The sequence below is a fragment of the Mirounga angustirostris genome, unplaced genomic scaffold (assembly GCF_029215605.1).
Source record: "Mirounga angustirostris isolate CCGP_5_RB_7025 unplaced genomic scaffold, mMirAng1.0.hap1 SCAF_8, whole genome shotgun sequence".
NCBI lineage: Eukaryota > Metazoa > Chordata > Mammalia > Carnivora > Phocidae > Mirounga > Mirounga angustirostris.
This window is the reverse complement of record NW_026991716.1, coordinates 4306687-4324502: the sequence shown is the minus strand read 5'-3', so window position 1 is coordinate 4324502 and position 17816 is coordinate 4306687. Positions and strand designations below refer to the sequence as shown.

At 41.8% G+C, this 17816-nt stretch overlaps 1 protein-coding gene and 1 non-coding gene across 13 annotated transcripts in view; both read right to left on the bottom strand.

Annotated features, from left to right (window-relative positions):
• KIAA0319 (KIAA0319 ortholog) overlaps positions 1-17816 on the bottom strand; it is a 98609-nt gene that overhangs the window by 66537 nt on the left and 14256 nt on the right. The gene's annotated exons all lie outside the window — the stretch shown is intronic.
• On the bottom strand, positions 10718-10824 carry LOC123838048 (U6 spliceosomal RNA). Its single transcript, XR_006789388.1, has one exon. It is a non-coding gene; the product is annotated as a U6 spliceosomal RNA (small nuclear RNA).

Genomic DNA, 17816 nt, shown 5'->3' with positions numbered 1-17816 from the left:
TGTAAGAGAAGCCAATAACTCAAGAGAGAAGGGTTTAGAAAAGAGAATGGAAGAGATTTATTTTGGGTGCCTGCAGCAGGTGCAGGTGGCAGGCTCAAGCCCTAACACCTGACCCCTCTGCTGGCAAGAGAGATACCTTCTCATAGGGAGAGAGGTTCAGGGGGTATGTGCAAGAGAGCAGGCAGACAGCATGTGATCATAGATGGGGGTCGGCAGATGTTCAGCACACGATCATGGGTGGGGAAGGGGACAGGTGGGGTAGGGACTTCTAGGTATTAGGGCTTTTCTGGCCTGGTGGGTGGAATGCTCCAATCACTACAAAATATCTTCGCCAATGCCTCAGAAATAAGAACAATGGGTTTCAGGTAGAGCATCAGTTAAGGGGTCTTGTCTATTTCTGGTTTTAACTGTTGGGGTCTAGGGTTGAGCAAGAGGACTAGCTGACACTAGGAGGTCTGGACTCCAAGAACTTGCTATTTCAAGTGTGTAACAAAGGCTTCCAGGAGGAAGCACACCTGGATAAGGGCTTTCTAATGGGTGTGTCAGAACCTTGCTGTGGGTTGCAGGTTGCTATGTTCTTGTAAAGGAGATTGTGGTTCCAGTTCATACCATTCTTTCCCCACCCACACCTTTGTTCCCTCCCCTTTCACACATACACTCAGCCTTTTAGGAGAATACAAGACTCCTTGTCTTCCCTCTTCCCACCGCCCTTTCTAGAAGCAACACAGGACATTTAGAATTTCAGAGGGTGGAGGGGAGGGATAACAAAGAATGGGGCATGCCCCGACACAGACCTCCCGGCCCTCATTCAGGAATGATGTGGTGATCTAGGGGACAGGAGAGGTTCAAATGACAAAACTAAAACAATTTCAAAATGAGTCTGATGTCCTTTAGTCAAGGGAAAACAATCCATGGACTGGGGGCACACAGTGCCTCACAATCACTGCAGCAGTCTTCCCAAGGGGTGTGGGCAAGAGCAAGTTCTATAGTGCATGAAGGGGAGCGGAATTTGTCACCCCAAAGCATGCCACTTTGGTGTGAAGATTATTTTGAGCTAAAGGTAATCAATACCCAGCAGATTCAGGAAAAATTCTATACCTCCCCCTCAATTGCCTACATTTACGTTGGAAAGGCAGCCACTTCCAGGAAGAGAGCTATTACTAGAGATAATTTTTTTACCTAAGAAACTCATCTGTATAACAGGGCAACCTTTGTTTTTCAAACATCCCCTTCTTTCCTGTAAATGGCCTTTCTCCCCTTTGTATCCCTAAACCGCTACTCTTTTCCTTAGCTCAGGATGTTATATAAGCCTTAACTACCTGGCTACCTTTTTGGGTTCCATATTCTCATATTTTTATGGGGCTCCCACACATATGAAATTAGTTTTTCTCCTGTTGATCTGCCTTATGTCAATTTGATTATTAGAACAGCCAAAGAACCTAGAAGGGTAGAAGGAAAATTTTTCTATTCCTACAGGCATTAGAAGAGGCAACAAGAGAAAAGGGCATGATTGGCTAGGAAACAGGGGGAGGGATTCCTTATAAGGCTAGCAGGAACTGTTTTCTAGGGTAAGGTAAGCTCGCTAAAGCTGTTTGAGGACTGTGATTGGTGTATGTTAAGTGTCCTTGACAGATGTTTCCACAAGTGCAGGCTGACTTAGGTTTAGATTTGTGATGGCCTGGGCCACTGGGGCAGCCTCCATTTGTGGGTCCTCATAACAGATTTACTTTATCAGAGGCACCTGGAAAGGATGAGGAGTCTACAGACAAAATCAAACACAGCATTCCATGGAAGGAGGGTTTTAGAACTGCTAGACCTTGCTTTTGAGTCTTCATCAGGAAACAACTCAAATCACGAGGATGCCTCCTGTTCAGCTTCGCTGACAGCTCTGCCATCGACCCCTTGGAATAAGGCTGCTGCCCACCCTGCAACCATCACTGGTCCAGGCCCAGGGGAGGCCGAAGAGGGCCTCCAAGGGCCTGGTGTTACTGAGTTGACCATAGACTACGAGACCAGAAAGGAGTGCAGGTGACCTAAGGAAAAGTCAGGAGATGGCTATAACCCTTCTCCATGTCACAATAACAGAGGGCACCAGAACACTAACCTCCATAAGGTAAAGTAGGGAATGTCAGCATTCAGTAAGAGTCCCGCAAGCTTCCTACCTAAGACCCCAGAAGAAGAAAACCTGGGAGTGCAAACAATTTGCCACCAATAACTTCCTTTGTCTCCAGCAAGGAAAGTGTGGGTTGAGAGGCAAGTGGATAGAAGGGAAGACCAGCCATCTCCCACCTGCAGTAATTGACCAGTCTCTGCCGGAAAGGCAAGAGAAGAGCAGCTGGGGCTCCAGTAACAGCATTCAGTCAGCTGCCCAGGATGCTGCCCCACAACAGCAATGCTGCTGTCAGCCAGGGAGAGTTGGTCAAGAATCCCATGGATAAGGACCAGTCCTCTACCATACCATTGGGTACCTTCGGCCAAATTAAGAAAAGGCACCGCTCTAAGCAGAGACCACTCCAAAGGTTCACAGTTTGGCAAACAGACTGTGTGCCAAATTTCCAACCCCTCAGTGCTTTGGCAGATACCCCTGTGCAATGCACTTTCACAATTACATTGTGCCTGGACAGGAATTCATTGTCATTTGCTCAGTGGAAACAGTTCTCAGTAACAAGGGCGTTTCCTAGTCTCAATACCATAGTTAAGGTTCTCTTTATTTAGGACATTAATATGAGCAAACAATGGACCTCCATTTCCTCAGCATTAACCGGCATATGGACCAGATGTTACCAAAAGTCTTTTCAGCTCTAACACTTTATAAGTTTTACATTTTTAAATACATAGGTAGTAGTTTGTGGGTTAAATTATGTTTTGACATATCTTCCTATTTGATCCCCATAACAACTCTCTCTAAAGTAGTTCTTATTATTGCCATTTTACAAGAAAGGAAACCAAGTTTCAGAATCAGATCTCAAGGCTTCCCTGCAGTAGCCCCCGTCCACCTCTATGGGTCTGGAAAGTAAGCACATTCCACTCTGAGTTCCTTAACAAGACCTTCCTGACTTGTTCAGTCTCTGAATTGCCAATTCTCTTAAAAAGGGTCATGGTCTCTCCTGCTGCTTGCCTTTTGCCCACCTTCCTGTTGTTTTACGTCTTCAGTAAAGGGAAAGAAAAATATTAAAGAATTCACATAGAAAACCTGTCTACCTTCCAAAAAAAAGTTCCATCAAAGGTAAGGTTGCATCTGAGTGATAAAATAGGACTCTTCAAATAAGGCTTTACAAGTTCAAAACATTATAAATAGTACAAACCCATATGTCCTTACATAAACTCTGCATGGATCACCTTTATACACATAAAGATCTGAAAGAAATGCCCCTCCCAAGGTGAAAACCGGAGAGAATAATTTTCTTCTTCCTTTTCATGATTTTTTTCCTCTTCCTTTTTTCTTCCTTTCTTACCTGTATTTTCTTTCTTTTTCCTAAACCAGAACACATCTTACCTTTGCATTCATAAGATAAATTATAATTTTCATTTCTAAAGAAGGCTTAGGTATTTCGACATGGTCATTCTAACATGGCAGCTATTTAAAAAGTTACCAAGTGGTGTATAGAATGGATATTTCTTTCTTCTTCTTTTTTTTCTTTTAAGATTTTATTTTTATGTAATCTCTACCCCAACATGGAGCTTGAACTTACAACCCCAAGACCAAGAGTCACGGGCTCTACTGACTGAGATAGCCAGGCGCTCCTCGAATGGATATTTCTGGCCTGTTCTTAAACCTCCCTCCTTCTCTGAGTGTCTTGTTGTCCATGACCACTAGAACATGTGGAAGCCTTGACCCAAATGCATTCTTTCTCTTTGGATGATAGTGATGATTCAGAGATGAGGTAAGTAAGGCTCAGGAATAGGATCAGAGAATGAATGAGTAGGAATGGGGTGAGCCCAGGTGTGAGCAAAGTACAAAAGTATTTCATCAAGCAATAACAGAGCACTTCTTGTGCCAGGACCTGGACAAGAAAGGGATGATGAGCATCAAGGATGTAAAAACAGAGAGACTCAAGGATAAGGTGGTGGTGACCATGGCCAAGACTGCTCCTTGTCTATGCAGTGAACACTCTTCCCTTACTCCTTAGGAATAAGACTCAGATTGTTATTTGGAACACCAGGGTACCCAGCTACAGGACTACATTTCCAACCCCCCCCCTCTGCCTGCCACTTAGTGAAGCCATGACAGTCCCTTCTGTTGGCTCAGATATAAAAGGAACTGTTGGATAGGGCTTCTAGGGAAACCTCTTTTTGCCTTCCTCCTCTTTCCATCTTGCTGCTGCCTAGCGAGGGCATGAGGGCCAGCCAGCGGCTGGCCCTCTGCAACCATGGAGAAACCTCGAGAATGTAAGCCGGTTCTAGAATGGACATGGAGCTGCCAGAGCAGCCCTGGGCCACCAACCTTTGAGCTTTTCTGAGGAGGAAATAAACTTTTATGTCCTTTAAGCCACTGCCTATCTTGAACTATTATAAGGACCTAGATGTCATTTTAGTTAATAAGTAACATTACTCAGGCTTTTTTGTTGTTGTTCCGTTTATGGGCTATAAAACGCTTAGGTTCAAGTAAGCTACAGCAGAGACAGAGTAACAGCTGCTTTATGGAATGTCAAATGACAAAAATAAAACAATTTAGCAACAAGTTTGAGGTCCTCTATTCAAGAAAAAAAACAGTCCATGGATTGGAGGACTACAGTTCCTCACAAGCAACGGAGCATTCCTCCTGAGAGGTGGTGGGCAAGAGCCAGTCTTACTGAGCGTTAGAAGCAGCAATGCTTAAAAGGGCATGAGAGGCTGGGAGGTTGGCTGGGAGCTCTGGCATCTCCTTCTAAGGCTAGCAGATCCTATTTCCTAGGTAAGGTAAGTTAGCCAAAGCGGAGTTGGAGGACTGCCATTTGTATGTGTTAGGATTCTGTGACAGGTGTTTCCTGTAACTTAGATTTAGCTTTGTAATGTGGGCTGGTCCAGGGGCAGCCTCCATTTTCTGGGTCCCAATATATGAATAACTTTATCAGAAGATTTCAAATACGTGCACCTCAGTGGCTCAGTCCATGAAGCATCTGCCTTCGGCTCAGGTCATGGTCCCAGGCTCCTGGGATCAAGCCCCACATCAGGCTCCCTGCTCAGCGGAGAGTCTGCTTCTCCCTCTCCCTCTGCTCCTCACCCCTGCTTGTGTTCTCTGTGTCTCTCTCAAATAAATAAAATCTTTAAAAATATATCTTAAAAAAGAAAAGAACATAAATGATATAACAGAAAAGTGTAGCCACAATAGCAAACAAACAAAAATAATAAAAACCAGAAGACCTAGGAATGAATTCACCAAGATATCTGCCTATTTTAAGACTTAAAAATGGAAAGCTGTGGGAAACACAGGAAATAAATGGAGAAATGAATAGATGTTCTTGAATAGATAGGCTCAACATCAGAAATGTCAATTTTCCTAAATTAACCTATACATTTCTATGTTTCCAATAAGAATGATGCTGGCAGAAATTTTAATTGGGGGAATGGGAAACTAGACAAAACTGATTACAAAGTTCACATGGGAGAATAAACAAGAAGGGGAGGCAAGAATTTTTTGAACGAGGAGAGAAATAAGGGGAAATTAGTCCTACCAGACAGTGAAACATACTATAAAGTGACAATCATTAAAACAGACAGATATAGGTGCAAAAATAGGTAAGTGAATAGAAAACTCAATAAATGGGTCCAAATATTTGTAAGACTAAAGGACATGATTTAAAATGGCATCTCAAATCAATGGGGAGAGAGAGATTATTAAAGTAAATGATATGGGAAAAATGGCTAGCCATTTGAAAAAATAGTAAGTTGTATGCCTACCTCACACCTTATACTAAGAGAGATTCCTAACATAAAAAACAAAACCATAAAAGCACTTTAATAAACCATGGGATTGGTTTCTGACAAAGGTATCAGGATAGTTCAGTGTGGAAAGAAGTCTTTCCAACAAATGGTACTGCAACAACCAGGTATCAACATGCAAAATAATGAAATTTGACATCTACCTCACACCACATACAAAAATCAACTCAAAATGGATCAAAAACCGAAATGTAAGAGCTAAAACTATAAACCTACTAGAAGGAAACATAGGTGTAAATCTTTATTACCTTGGATTAAGCAACGGTTTCTTAAATATGACACCAAAACAAAAACAACAAAAGAAGAAAATAGATAAAATGGACATCAAAATTTAAAGATTTTTTTTTTTATTTATTCATTTGAGACACAGAGATACACAGAGAGAGAGAGAGAGGGAGAGAGCATGAGCAGGGAGAGAGGCAGAGGGAGAGGGAGAAGCAGGCTCCCCGCCGAGCAGGAAGCCCAATGAGGGGCTCGATCCCAGGACGCTGGGATCATGACCTGAGCCGAAGGCAGACGCTCAACCATCTGAGCCACCCAGGCACCCCGGACATCAAAATTTAAAATCTTCTGTGATTGAAAAGACACCATCAAGAAAGTGAAAAGACAATCCATAGAACAGGGTAAAATTTCTGTGAATCACATATCTAATAAGGAACCTGTATCCAGAATATATAAATAACTCTTACAGTTCAATAATAAAAAGGCAAATAATTTTCCCAATAGGCAAGGATCTGAACAGACAGTTGTCCAGAGAAAATGTATAAATGGCCAATAAGCACATGAAGCCATGCTTAACATCATTAGCTATCAGGGAAATGCAAATCAAAAGGACAAAGAGATACTACTTCACACCCACTAGCACAACTAGTATCAAAAAAAGCAAACAATAAAAATGTCAAGGATATGGGGAGAGAGAAACCCTCACACATTCCCGGTGGAAATGTAAAGTGACATGGCCACTCTAGAAAACAGTCTGTCAGCTCCTCAAACATTAAACACACTTAGCATATGATCTAGCATTTCTACTCCTGTGTGTGTATCCCAAGAGAAATGAAAACACATGTCCGCATAAAATTTGTGCATGAGTATGCACTGAATTATTCACAATAGCCAAAAGGTAGAAACCACCCCAATGTCCACCAACTGAAAAACTGATAACATGATGTGATATATCCATAGGTGGATTATTATTCATCAATAAGAAGAAATGAAGTACGGAAAAAAATTAAAATATTATGCTAAGTGAAAGAAGCCAGTCAGAAACAACCATGAATTAGATCATTCTGTTTATACAGAATACGCAGAACAGACATCCCCATGAACAAAAAGTAAATTAGCAGTTGCCTGGGTTGGGAGACTGGAGTAAAATGACGAGCGAATTCTAACAAGCACAGGATTTCCTTTTAGGTAATGAGAAAGTTCTAGAACATATTGTGGTGATGGTTGCACACCTCTGTGAATACACAAAAAGTTACTGAACTGTATAGTTTCCACTGGTGAACTGTATGCTATATGAACTATAGCTCAATAAAGCTGTTTTTGTTTTTTTTTTTTAAAGAAAAGAAACTACAGGACACTATATATAATGATATAACTATATAATCTTTGAGTGAGGAAGGCTTAGGAATGATATGAACTCAGAAGTCACAACAACAAAAAAATATGGGGATGCCTAGGTGGCCCCGTCGGTTAAGCAGCTGCCTTCGGCCCAGGTCATGGTCCCAGGGTCCTGGGATCGAGTCCCACATCGGGCTCCTTTCTTAGCAGGGAACCTGCTTCTCCCTCTCACTCTCTCTGCTTGTGCTCTCTCTGTCAAATAAATAAAATCTTTAAAAAAATATATGAATAAATTGATCCATTAATAAAAGGTAGGGATATAAATAAAAATTTTCATAGAAACATTACCATATATAAAGTCAGTGTCAACAACAAAGTGGGAAAAACATTTGCAACTCACATTACAAAGAATAATTTCCCTAATAAACAAGAATGCCCTCAAATCAATAATCATCCAAAAGAAAAAGTCCATAAACAGAACGCAGAAAAGAAAATATAAATGCTTTTTAAATACCTCAAAAGAGGTTCACAGTCAGGAATAAAAAGGGCTATCATTTTGTCACCTATGAGATGGTCATATATGAAAAAACCTTCCCACCTTCTTCTATCGGTGAGAGTCTGGCCACCCAGGCGTTCTCAGTCCTCGCTGATGGGAGTGTAATTGGCATAGTGTCTCTGGAGGGCAGGGTGGCACTTCGTCCTTCCAGCAAGCAATCCTACTGCTGGGAATTTATGGCATGAATATGCCTGGGCACTTAGGAAATCATATGCACAGCTGGTTACTCCTGGGTATAATATTGGTATTAGCCAAGAGGCTGGAAGCAACCAAACTTCTATAAGTGGGGAAGCAGTTAAATAAATTACAGTCTGCTCCTAACATGAAATCCCCTGCATTTGTGAAGAAAGAGAAAACTCTTAGCGTGCTGGCATCTAGCAAGCTCTATTGTTACGTGAAGAAAGAAAATGCAGAATAGTGATTATGGTCTTTACTATTTGTGCAAAAAGGGATTGGGGTGGGAGGAAATATAAATATGAATTTGCTTGAAAATAAATTACCCTCTAGAGGAATATACAAGAAACCATTAATTTTTTTTTTTTTTTAAAGATTTTGTATTTATTTATTTGACAGAGAGAGACACAGCGAGAGAGGGAACACAAGCAGGGGGAATGGGAGAGGGAGAAGCAGGCTTCCTGCTGAACAGGGAGCCCGATGTGGGGCTCGATCCCAGGACCCCGAGATCATGACCTGAGCCGAAGGCAGACGCTTAACGACTGAGCCACCCAGGCGCCCCCAAGAAACCATTAATATTTATTATGACTAGGGAGAGGGCAGGGACAGAGCCTTTTTTTTTTAAGCAAATAGCCTTTTGTACCCTTTGATTCCTGTGAATGTCTTTAATATCTTATTAATAAATAAATTTAATATTCTTGCTATTCTGCTTGGTCACTGGAGGCTTAGATCCACCGGCATCGAGAGCCTCAGTAAATCACAACAGCGATAGAGAGCCCGCATGAGGTTACACTCAGGAAATGTGTGTGACACACAGAAGGAAAGGGGATGAATAGGGCAGCCAGACTTAACAAATACGCATACAGGATTCCCAATTAAATGTGAACTTTGGATAAATCACATTTTTTTAATCATGCAATATTTAGGACATATTTATACTGTATCTTATCAGGCAACTCTAGCTAATCAGAAACACAATTAGTATATGTTCCTCCTGAGAAGAAGGTCTACATGCACAACACTATCAAGAAAAAGAGCTGACACTGATTCTTCACTCACGGAAGTAACAGCCTGACCCAGTCATTAGGCTGAATCCCCGCTGATGTATGAAATCATTTAATGTAAGCACGAACAGCTTGTGAACAAAAGAAAGAACACAAGGAGTTACCATCTTTCAAGGGAAAGGGAGAAAGAACCAAAGTGAGGGAAAGACTGAGCAAGCCAGTCTGTGTAAATAAAAAAAGGGATGTTTTCATATTTTAATTTTCAACTTTTTAAATTCAGCAATCCCAATTTCAAAGAGATACAATTATCGTGGTTCTCGGAAATATATTTTCAAATCCAGCTGACAGCTTGCATCTCAGCTGGAGCTGAGTGTATAGAAAAAATAAAATGCTGTATGTGACAGCCAGAATCCAACACTTCCAATATTTACTTCCTACAGTCTCGGTTTCTGGGTAAGGTTTGCCCACAGTTATCCATCTCACTGCAATGGAGCTCACTTTGATTCTGGAGGAAGTCACTTCATTAGCTGTCACCCATGAACTCAGGTCAAGGAAGAACCACCCCAGTGGCCAGTGGCCGGCTTCCCAGGACTGGGATGGACTGGGATGGACTGGGATGGACTGCTTACACGTCACACAGGCTGGTTCAGATGATGATAGGAGGCGGTGTTAAAAATGCCTGGACAGGACAGAGGCCTCAGGACGGGAGAGCGAATTGGTCACACCACCTCTCCATTTACCCTCCTCCTCCCAGCCTTCTTTCTGACGTCCGTACATCCGTCAGTCTCCCCACACTCTCCCTATGCTGCCAACATCCGGCTCAAAAGCCTGTTCTTCTAAGATGCCTTCCTCAGATTCCCAAACAGCCTCCAAGCCGAAGTCATTGCTCCGTCCTCAGGAGATGTCCCAAGGCTACGTTATCACCACAAGTAACACGCTGTATTAAAAATACAATTAACACTACAGAAAGTACTACTTACTTCATCATGTCCCCAACATTGTACAGGCATTAGTTTAGTGCTCTAACCCCCCCACCCCCTTACATTTATCATCCCCATTCCTTAGATGGTGAAACTGAGGCTCAGAAATACTAAGATGTCCAAGAACTGGAACGCAATCCAGGTGTGGCTGATACCAGAGAATATGTTCTTCCCACTACGGTGTGCTGTCTTATAGCTCTCTGCACTGAAAAAAAAGGCAAAGTAAGTTTTCTTCTAAGTTAGAAAAGCAATAAATACAACAGAAAATCTAAGCAACTAGGTGTAGCAGAACGAGCTTGCGTTACGCGCCAGTCCCTCTCTGTCACTCCTCCACTCTGCCAAGTGACCTCACAGTGCCATCCCTGGGCATCTCAGAGCCCAGTTTCCACGCATCACATTGTAAACTACAGGGCAGGGACTTGGACTGGTTGCCGTGCCAACCCCAGGAGCTGGAAGAGAGGTTAGTATGTGCCAGGAGCTCAGATGTAGCGAATGGATGTATGCATGAATGAATGAATGGTCAATCTCTCCTGGAGTAAGTGAGTTTGCGTGTCATCCTCGTGCAGGGACCATGCTCATCTTCTCTGTGTCGTTCTAATTTTAGTATATGCGCTGTCAAAGTGAGCACTCTCCTTGAATAAGTGATGCGTGACTTTAAAACTCAAATAATTATGAATTTTTTTTAAAAAAAGATTTTATTTATTTATTTGAGAGAGAGAATGAGAGAGAGAGCGCACATGAGAGGGGGGAGGGTCAGAGGGAGAAGCTGAGCAGGGAGCCCGACATGGGACTCGATCCCGGGACTCCAGGATCATGACCTGAGCCGAAGGCAGTCGCTTAACCAACTGAGCCACCCAGGCGCCCCCAAATAATTATGAATTTTTAACATGAATTTAATTATTTTATGTTAGACGCCTTTTTTACTTTGGTTTTTATTTACATACATGCAAAATGATATATGTATATTGCAGCACTGTTAATAATAACAAAAGCTTGGAAACAACCCAAATGTCAATGTCAATTGACAGCAGACTAGTTAACAAATTATGATCTATCCAGGTAATGGAATACTACGCATCTATAAAACAGAATTTTATAAACACACACATATATGTAATATCTATACACTATATGGACACATACATTCCTATATACTATATATGCATGTATAACATATAACGTATGTGCATAAATACACGTATGTACTGTGTATTACATACAGCACACATTATACACTTCGTGCATCCATACATAACACATGAATACACACACACACAAGCATATATATTATATACACACACTGACAATATTAGAAGATCTTTAGATATTAAATGAAGCAAGCAAGCCAGGTCAGTGTCTACAGTATGACACCTTTCTGAAGAAGACAGGATTCCTGCTTGCTTGTATTTGCAAAAAGACATCATGGACACGTATAAAATCAACAGAGTGGCAGATGTGGAGGGTGGGGAAAGGAACTGGAACAGAAAATAGACAAGGGCAGGAGCAAGACTTCTCACAGAGTATGCTTTTAAATTTTTTTTTTTTAAGATTTTATTTATTTATTTATTTGAGACAGAGAGAATGAGAGAGAGAGAGCACATGAGAGGGGGGGAGGGTCAGAGGCAGAAGCAGACTCCCTGCCGAGCAGGGAGCCCGATGCGGGACTCGATCCTGGGACTCCAGGATCATGACCTGAGCCGAAGGCAGTCGCTTAACCAACTGAGCCACCCAGGCGCCCCAGAGTATGCTTTTAAATACGTTTATTCTAGGTAATGTGATATTACCTCTTATCTTTTTAAGTTAATCCGTTTTAAAGGCAAGGAGAACTCCAAAACAGCCTCCCTCCCCATCTCCAAGGTCTGCTCTGAAGGAGCAACCAGCCACTTTCAACACCTGCAGCTCTACTTTCCGGTACTTGCCTTCACCTTTTAAAATACAGTTCTTGGGCACCTGGGTGGCTCAGCTGGTTAAGCGACTGCCTTCAGCTCAGGTCATGATCCTGGAGTCCCGGGATCGAGTCCCGCACCGGGCTCCCTGCTCGGCAGGGAGTCTGCTTCTCCCTCTGGCCCTCCCCCCTCTCATGCTCTCTCTATCTCATTCTCTCTCTCAAATAAATAAATAAAATCTTAAAAAAAAAAATAAAAAATAAAAAAAATAAAATACAGTTCTTAGCATTACTTCTTTTTAATTTTTTTTTTTTAAGATTTTATTTATTTATTTGAGAGAGAGAATGAGAGAGAGCACATGAGAGGGGGGAGGGTCAGAGGGAGAAGCAGACTCCCTGCCGAGCAGGGAGCCCGGTGCGGGACTCGATCCCGGGACTCCAGGATCATGACCTGAGCCGAAGGCAGTCGCTCAACCAACTGAGCCACCCAGGCGCCCTTTTTTTTAATTTTTAAAATTAACATATAATGTATTATTTGTCTCAGGGGTACAGGTCTGTGATTCATCAGTCTTGCACAATTCACAGCGCTCACCATGGCACATACCCTCCCCAATATCCATCACCCAGCCACCCCATCCCTCCCACCCCCCACCACTCCAGCAACCCTCAGTTTGTCTCTTATGGTTTTTCTCCCTCTCTGGTTTCATCTTGTTTCAATTTTCCCTCTCTTCCCCTATGATCCTCTGTCTTGTTTCTCAAATTCCACATATCAATGAGATCATATGATACTTGTCTTTCTCTGACTGACTTATTTCGCTTAGCATAATACCCTCTAGTTCCATCCACGTTGTTGCAAATGGCAAGATTTCATTTTTTTTTTTTTGAAGGCTGCATAATATTCCATTGTATATATATATATCACATCTTCTTTATCCATTCATCTGTTGATGGACATCTAGGCTGTTTCCATAGTTTGGCTATTGTGGACATTGCTGCTATAAACACTGGAGTGCAGGTGCCCCTTCGAATCACTACATTTGTATCTTTGGGGCAAATACCCAGTAGTGCAATTGCTGGTTCATAGGGTAGCTGTATTTTCAAATTTTTGAGGATCCTTCATACTGTTTTCCAGAGTGGCTGCACCAGTTTGCATTCCCACCAACAGTGTAGGAAGGTTCCGCTTTCTCCGCATCCTCTCCAATATCTGTCATTTCCTGACTTGTTAATTTTAGCCATTCTGACTAGTGTGAGGTGGTATCTCACTGAGGTTTTGATTTGGATTTCCCTGATGCCAAGTGATGTTGAGCACTTTTTCATGTGTCTGTTGGCCATTTGGATGTCTTCTTTGGAAAAATGTCTGTTCATGTCTTCTGCCCATTTCTTGATTGGATCATTTGTTCTTTGGGGGTTGAGTTTGATAAGTTCTTTATAGATTCTGGATACTAGCCCTTTATCTGATAGGTTATTTGCAAATATCTTCTCCCATTCTATCGTTTGTCTTTTGGTTTTGTTGACTGTTTCCTTTGCTTTGCAAAAGCTTTTTATCTTGATGAAGTCCCAATAGTTCATTTTTGCCCTTGCTTCCCTTGCCTTTGGCGATGTTTCTAGGAAGAAGTTGCTCCCGCTGAGGTCAAAGAGATTGCCGCCTGTGTTCTCCTTTAGGATTTTGATGGATTCCTGTCTCACATTTAGGTCTTTCAACCGTTTTGAGTCTATTTTTGTGTGTAATGTAAGGAAATGGTCCTGTTTCATTCTTCTGCATAGGGCTGTCCAATTTTCCCAACTCCATTTGTTGAAGAGACTGTCTTTGTTCCATTGGACATTCTTTCCTGCTTTGTCGAAGATGAGTTGACCATCAAGTTGAGGGTCCATTTCTGGGCTCTCTATTCTGTTCTGTTGATCTGTGTGTCTGTTTTTGTGCCAGTACCATGCTGTCTTGATGATGACAGCTTCGTAATAGAGCTGGAAGTCCGGAATTGTGATGCCGCCAGCTTTGCTTTTCTTTTTCAACATTCCTCTGGCTATTCGGGGTCTTTTCTGGTTCCATACAAATTTTAGGATGATTTGTTCCATTTCTTTGAAAAAAGTGGATGGTATTTCAATGGGGATTGCATTGAATGTGTAGATTGCTCTAGGTAGCATTGACATCTTCACAATATTTGTTCTTCCAATTCATGAGCATGGAGCATTTTTCCATTTCTTTGTGTCTTCCTCAATTTCTTTCATGAGTATTTTACAGTTTTCTGAGTACAGATTCTTTGCGTCTTTGGTTAGATTTAGTCCTAGGTATCTTATGGTTTTGGGTGCAATTGTAAATGGGATCAACTCCTTAATTTCTCTTTCTTCTGTCTTGTTGTTGTTGTACAGAAATGCAACTGACTTCTGTGCATTGATTTTATATCCTACCACTTTACTGAATTCCTGTATGAGTTCTAGCAGTTCTGGCGTGGAGTCTCTTGGGTTTTCCACATAATGTATCATATCATCTGCAAAGAGTGAGAGTTTGACTTCTTTTTTGCTGATTTGGACGCCTTTTATTTCTTTTTGTTGTCTGATTACTGTGGCTAGGGCTTCTAATACTATGTTGAATAACAGTGGTGATAGTGGACATCCCTGCTGTGTTCCTGACCTTAGGGGGAAAGCTCTCAGTTTTTCCCCATTGAGAATGATATTCGCTGTGGGTTTTTCATAGATGGCTTTTATGATATTGAGGTATGTACCCTCTATCCTTACACTGTGAAGAGTTTTAATCAAGAAAGGATGCTGTACTTTGTCAAATGCTTTTTCTGTATCTTCCCTTCTGTGTGAAGAAAAAATTCTCTCTTAAGAATTGGCAACCACAGGTTTGGTCAACCACAGGTTTTCATTGCAAGTTTGGTCTCCCAAGAGGAGAAATGAGCTTAAAGTGGACCTGGGTTGCCGGTGACCATGGGTACCTGGCAGGGGCAATGATAAATCCTTTCTGGAAGAGCTCTCCTTAACTCCCAGAGAGAACCCAGACAAACTTGAATCTAGAATTAAAAATTACAAAACATACAGGTACCCTCAAGAAAGGCAACAGAAAAGACAGGAGGATTAGGTTTCTGTGCTTTCCAGACAACAGAATTCTGGCAAACAAAAATAGAAAATAAGATGTTTAAAATGTTTAAGGAAATAAAATCACTAATAAGATGTAAGATTTGTATGACAAGAAGACCCTGACGGATTTGAAAAATAGCCAAGCACAAATTCTAAAAATAAGATATCATCTTTGCTATCAAAAGCTCAATGCAGGGGGCGCCTGGGTGGCTCAGTCAGTGAAGCGTCTGCCGTCAGCTCAGGTCATGATCTCAGGGTCCTGGGATCAAGCCCCGCATCGGGCTCCCTGCTCGGCGGGAAGCCTGCTTCTCCCTCTCCCTCTCCCCCTGCTTGTGTTCCCTGTTCTCGCTGTGTCTCTCTGTCAAATAAATAAATAAAAATCTTGAAAAGGAAAGAAAAGAAAGAAAAGAAAGAAAGAAAGAAAAGAAAGAAAAGAAAGAAAAGAAAGAAAAGAAAGAAAAGAAAGAAAGAAAGAAAGAAAGAAAGAAAGAAAGAAAGAAAGAAAGAAAGAAAGAAAGAGAAAGATGCCCAAGCTCAGAGGAGAGAGGAGCTGGAGAATCATGACCATATAGCTGGTGTTAAAGCCACAAGACTGGTTAGTTTTCATCTTAGCTAGGAAGCTTCCAAAGAGGCGAGCCTGTTCAATTTTACCCTGAAGGAAATGCTGACCATCCAGAATTGTGTTTTGCTTTTCCTATCCTCAACCTATCCCTCAGAACCTCCTAGCCTTACGCCTGTGCAGACGACTTACTGCCTACTGCCAAATCTCTCTGGTATTTCATTTCACAGCAAGAAACGGAAGCAATGTATCAGCCAGAGCTGACACACTGGATGCTGAGAAACACCTAGCTACGCTCACCTCTCCTCCTAGGGGGTCTCACTCAGGTCCTCCGCAGTCCCTCCCGCGACTCCTTTTCTTTAGGTTTCCTTTAGGTTTCTATAAACCCAAGCTTCCAGGAAAGGCATTGGCCACGACCAGTATGGAAGCCCTAAGGTCTTACTCTTTGTGAGGATGCTAGCAATTTCGTAAGGAGATTCCTGGGCACCAAAGGAGCCCCTTGCAGACAGAGGAGGTATGGGAGACCTGTGGGGCACGGGTACTTGTCTTAGGTTCTCTAATCACAGCCACCACTTAGCACCACCTCTGTTATCATCCAAGCTTGAGAGAACCAGGCTGCTGCAGTAACAGACCAAATACCCAGGGGTTCATGGTTGGAATGAACAGAGGCATGGTTCCATCCTTGCTGTTCAACGTGTCTGATCTCTATACAGAGGCAGATCCTGGCGGCAAGGACCACCATTATTTTGAGGACTGTCCAGAGACGGCACACAGGCAGAAAATCATACACACTAATCTTTCCGGGGGGAATCAGCTTCATTAGTAGAACTTTGGCAAGCTACGAATGAAAAGAAAACTTTCTAGTTCAAGATGGCAGACTGCACATAGGTCTATTTCCCCTTTCTAATGTTCCCAGTAAAAAATAAAAAATACAAAGAGAGGGAGAAGGCAGGCAGGACATTTGAACAGATGGAAGAAAAGGGGAATCTGAGACAAAAAGATGAATGACCTGATCTATGAGAAACAGTGCAATGCAGAAGGCGAAACGGTCAAAAGGAAAACGGAAGATGACCCTTAGAAGATAAATGGAAAAACCCTGTCACTCAGAATCCATCTGCACAGCTTCATATATCCCTTCCCAGAGTAGAGATGGAAATGTAAAAATTATGTTGCCCAGACGTCCTTGCACGTAGGATTCTGAATGCAGTTTAGAACCACTGAGATACACTCAAGTGAGATTTGGAAGTTGGAAGTGAAGCCGTGGCCCCCTCCTGATTTCCCTCAACGTGGAAGGAACAGTGAACCGGTGGGGGTTTGCCACCTGGTCCTGACCTACTCAAATTTGCGCTCAGCCTTGAGACCTGAACAGTGCAGCCTCCTATAACAAGTCCTGTTTTCCTTTTACGTCTCTATCAAATTGTCCACCGAGAATGAGAATAAAAATAGCGCTTTCCAGAGAAATGATGAAGTTACCATGTCAACCTCATACCATATACAAAATAAATCTTAGATGAATTACAGACCTAACTGTGAAACACAAAGTTTTAAGATTAAAGGAAAATATAATAGAAATATCTTTATAACCTCTGATTAGGAATAGCTTTATTAACAAGACCCAAAAAGCAAAAAGTGTAAAGAATATATAAATGATTATATAAAAATTTGTTCATTCTCAGGTATCTATTGATTCCTCAACTTGATAAACAGAATCTATGAAGACTCATCACTAACATCATATTTAATGGTGAAAGACCTTTCCTCCAAGATCAGGAACAAGATTGGGATGTCTGCTCTCCCTACTTCTATTCCACACTGTACTGGAGGTTCTAGGCGGGACATTAGTAAGAAAGTAAAATAAAAGCATACAGATTAGAGAGAAAAATAACAATATTTCTGTTTGCAGATGACACAATGTCACATACAGAAAATCCTAACGGGTCTATGAAAATACAGTTAGAGTTCAGCAAGGCTGCAAGATAGAAGATCAATATATAACTCAACTGTATTTCTATAGCAATGAACAAGAAAAAATAAAATTAAGAAGCATCATAATGAATGTAATGAATATAATGAATATTTGGTAATAAATTTAACAAAG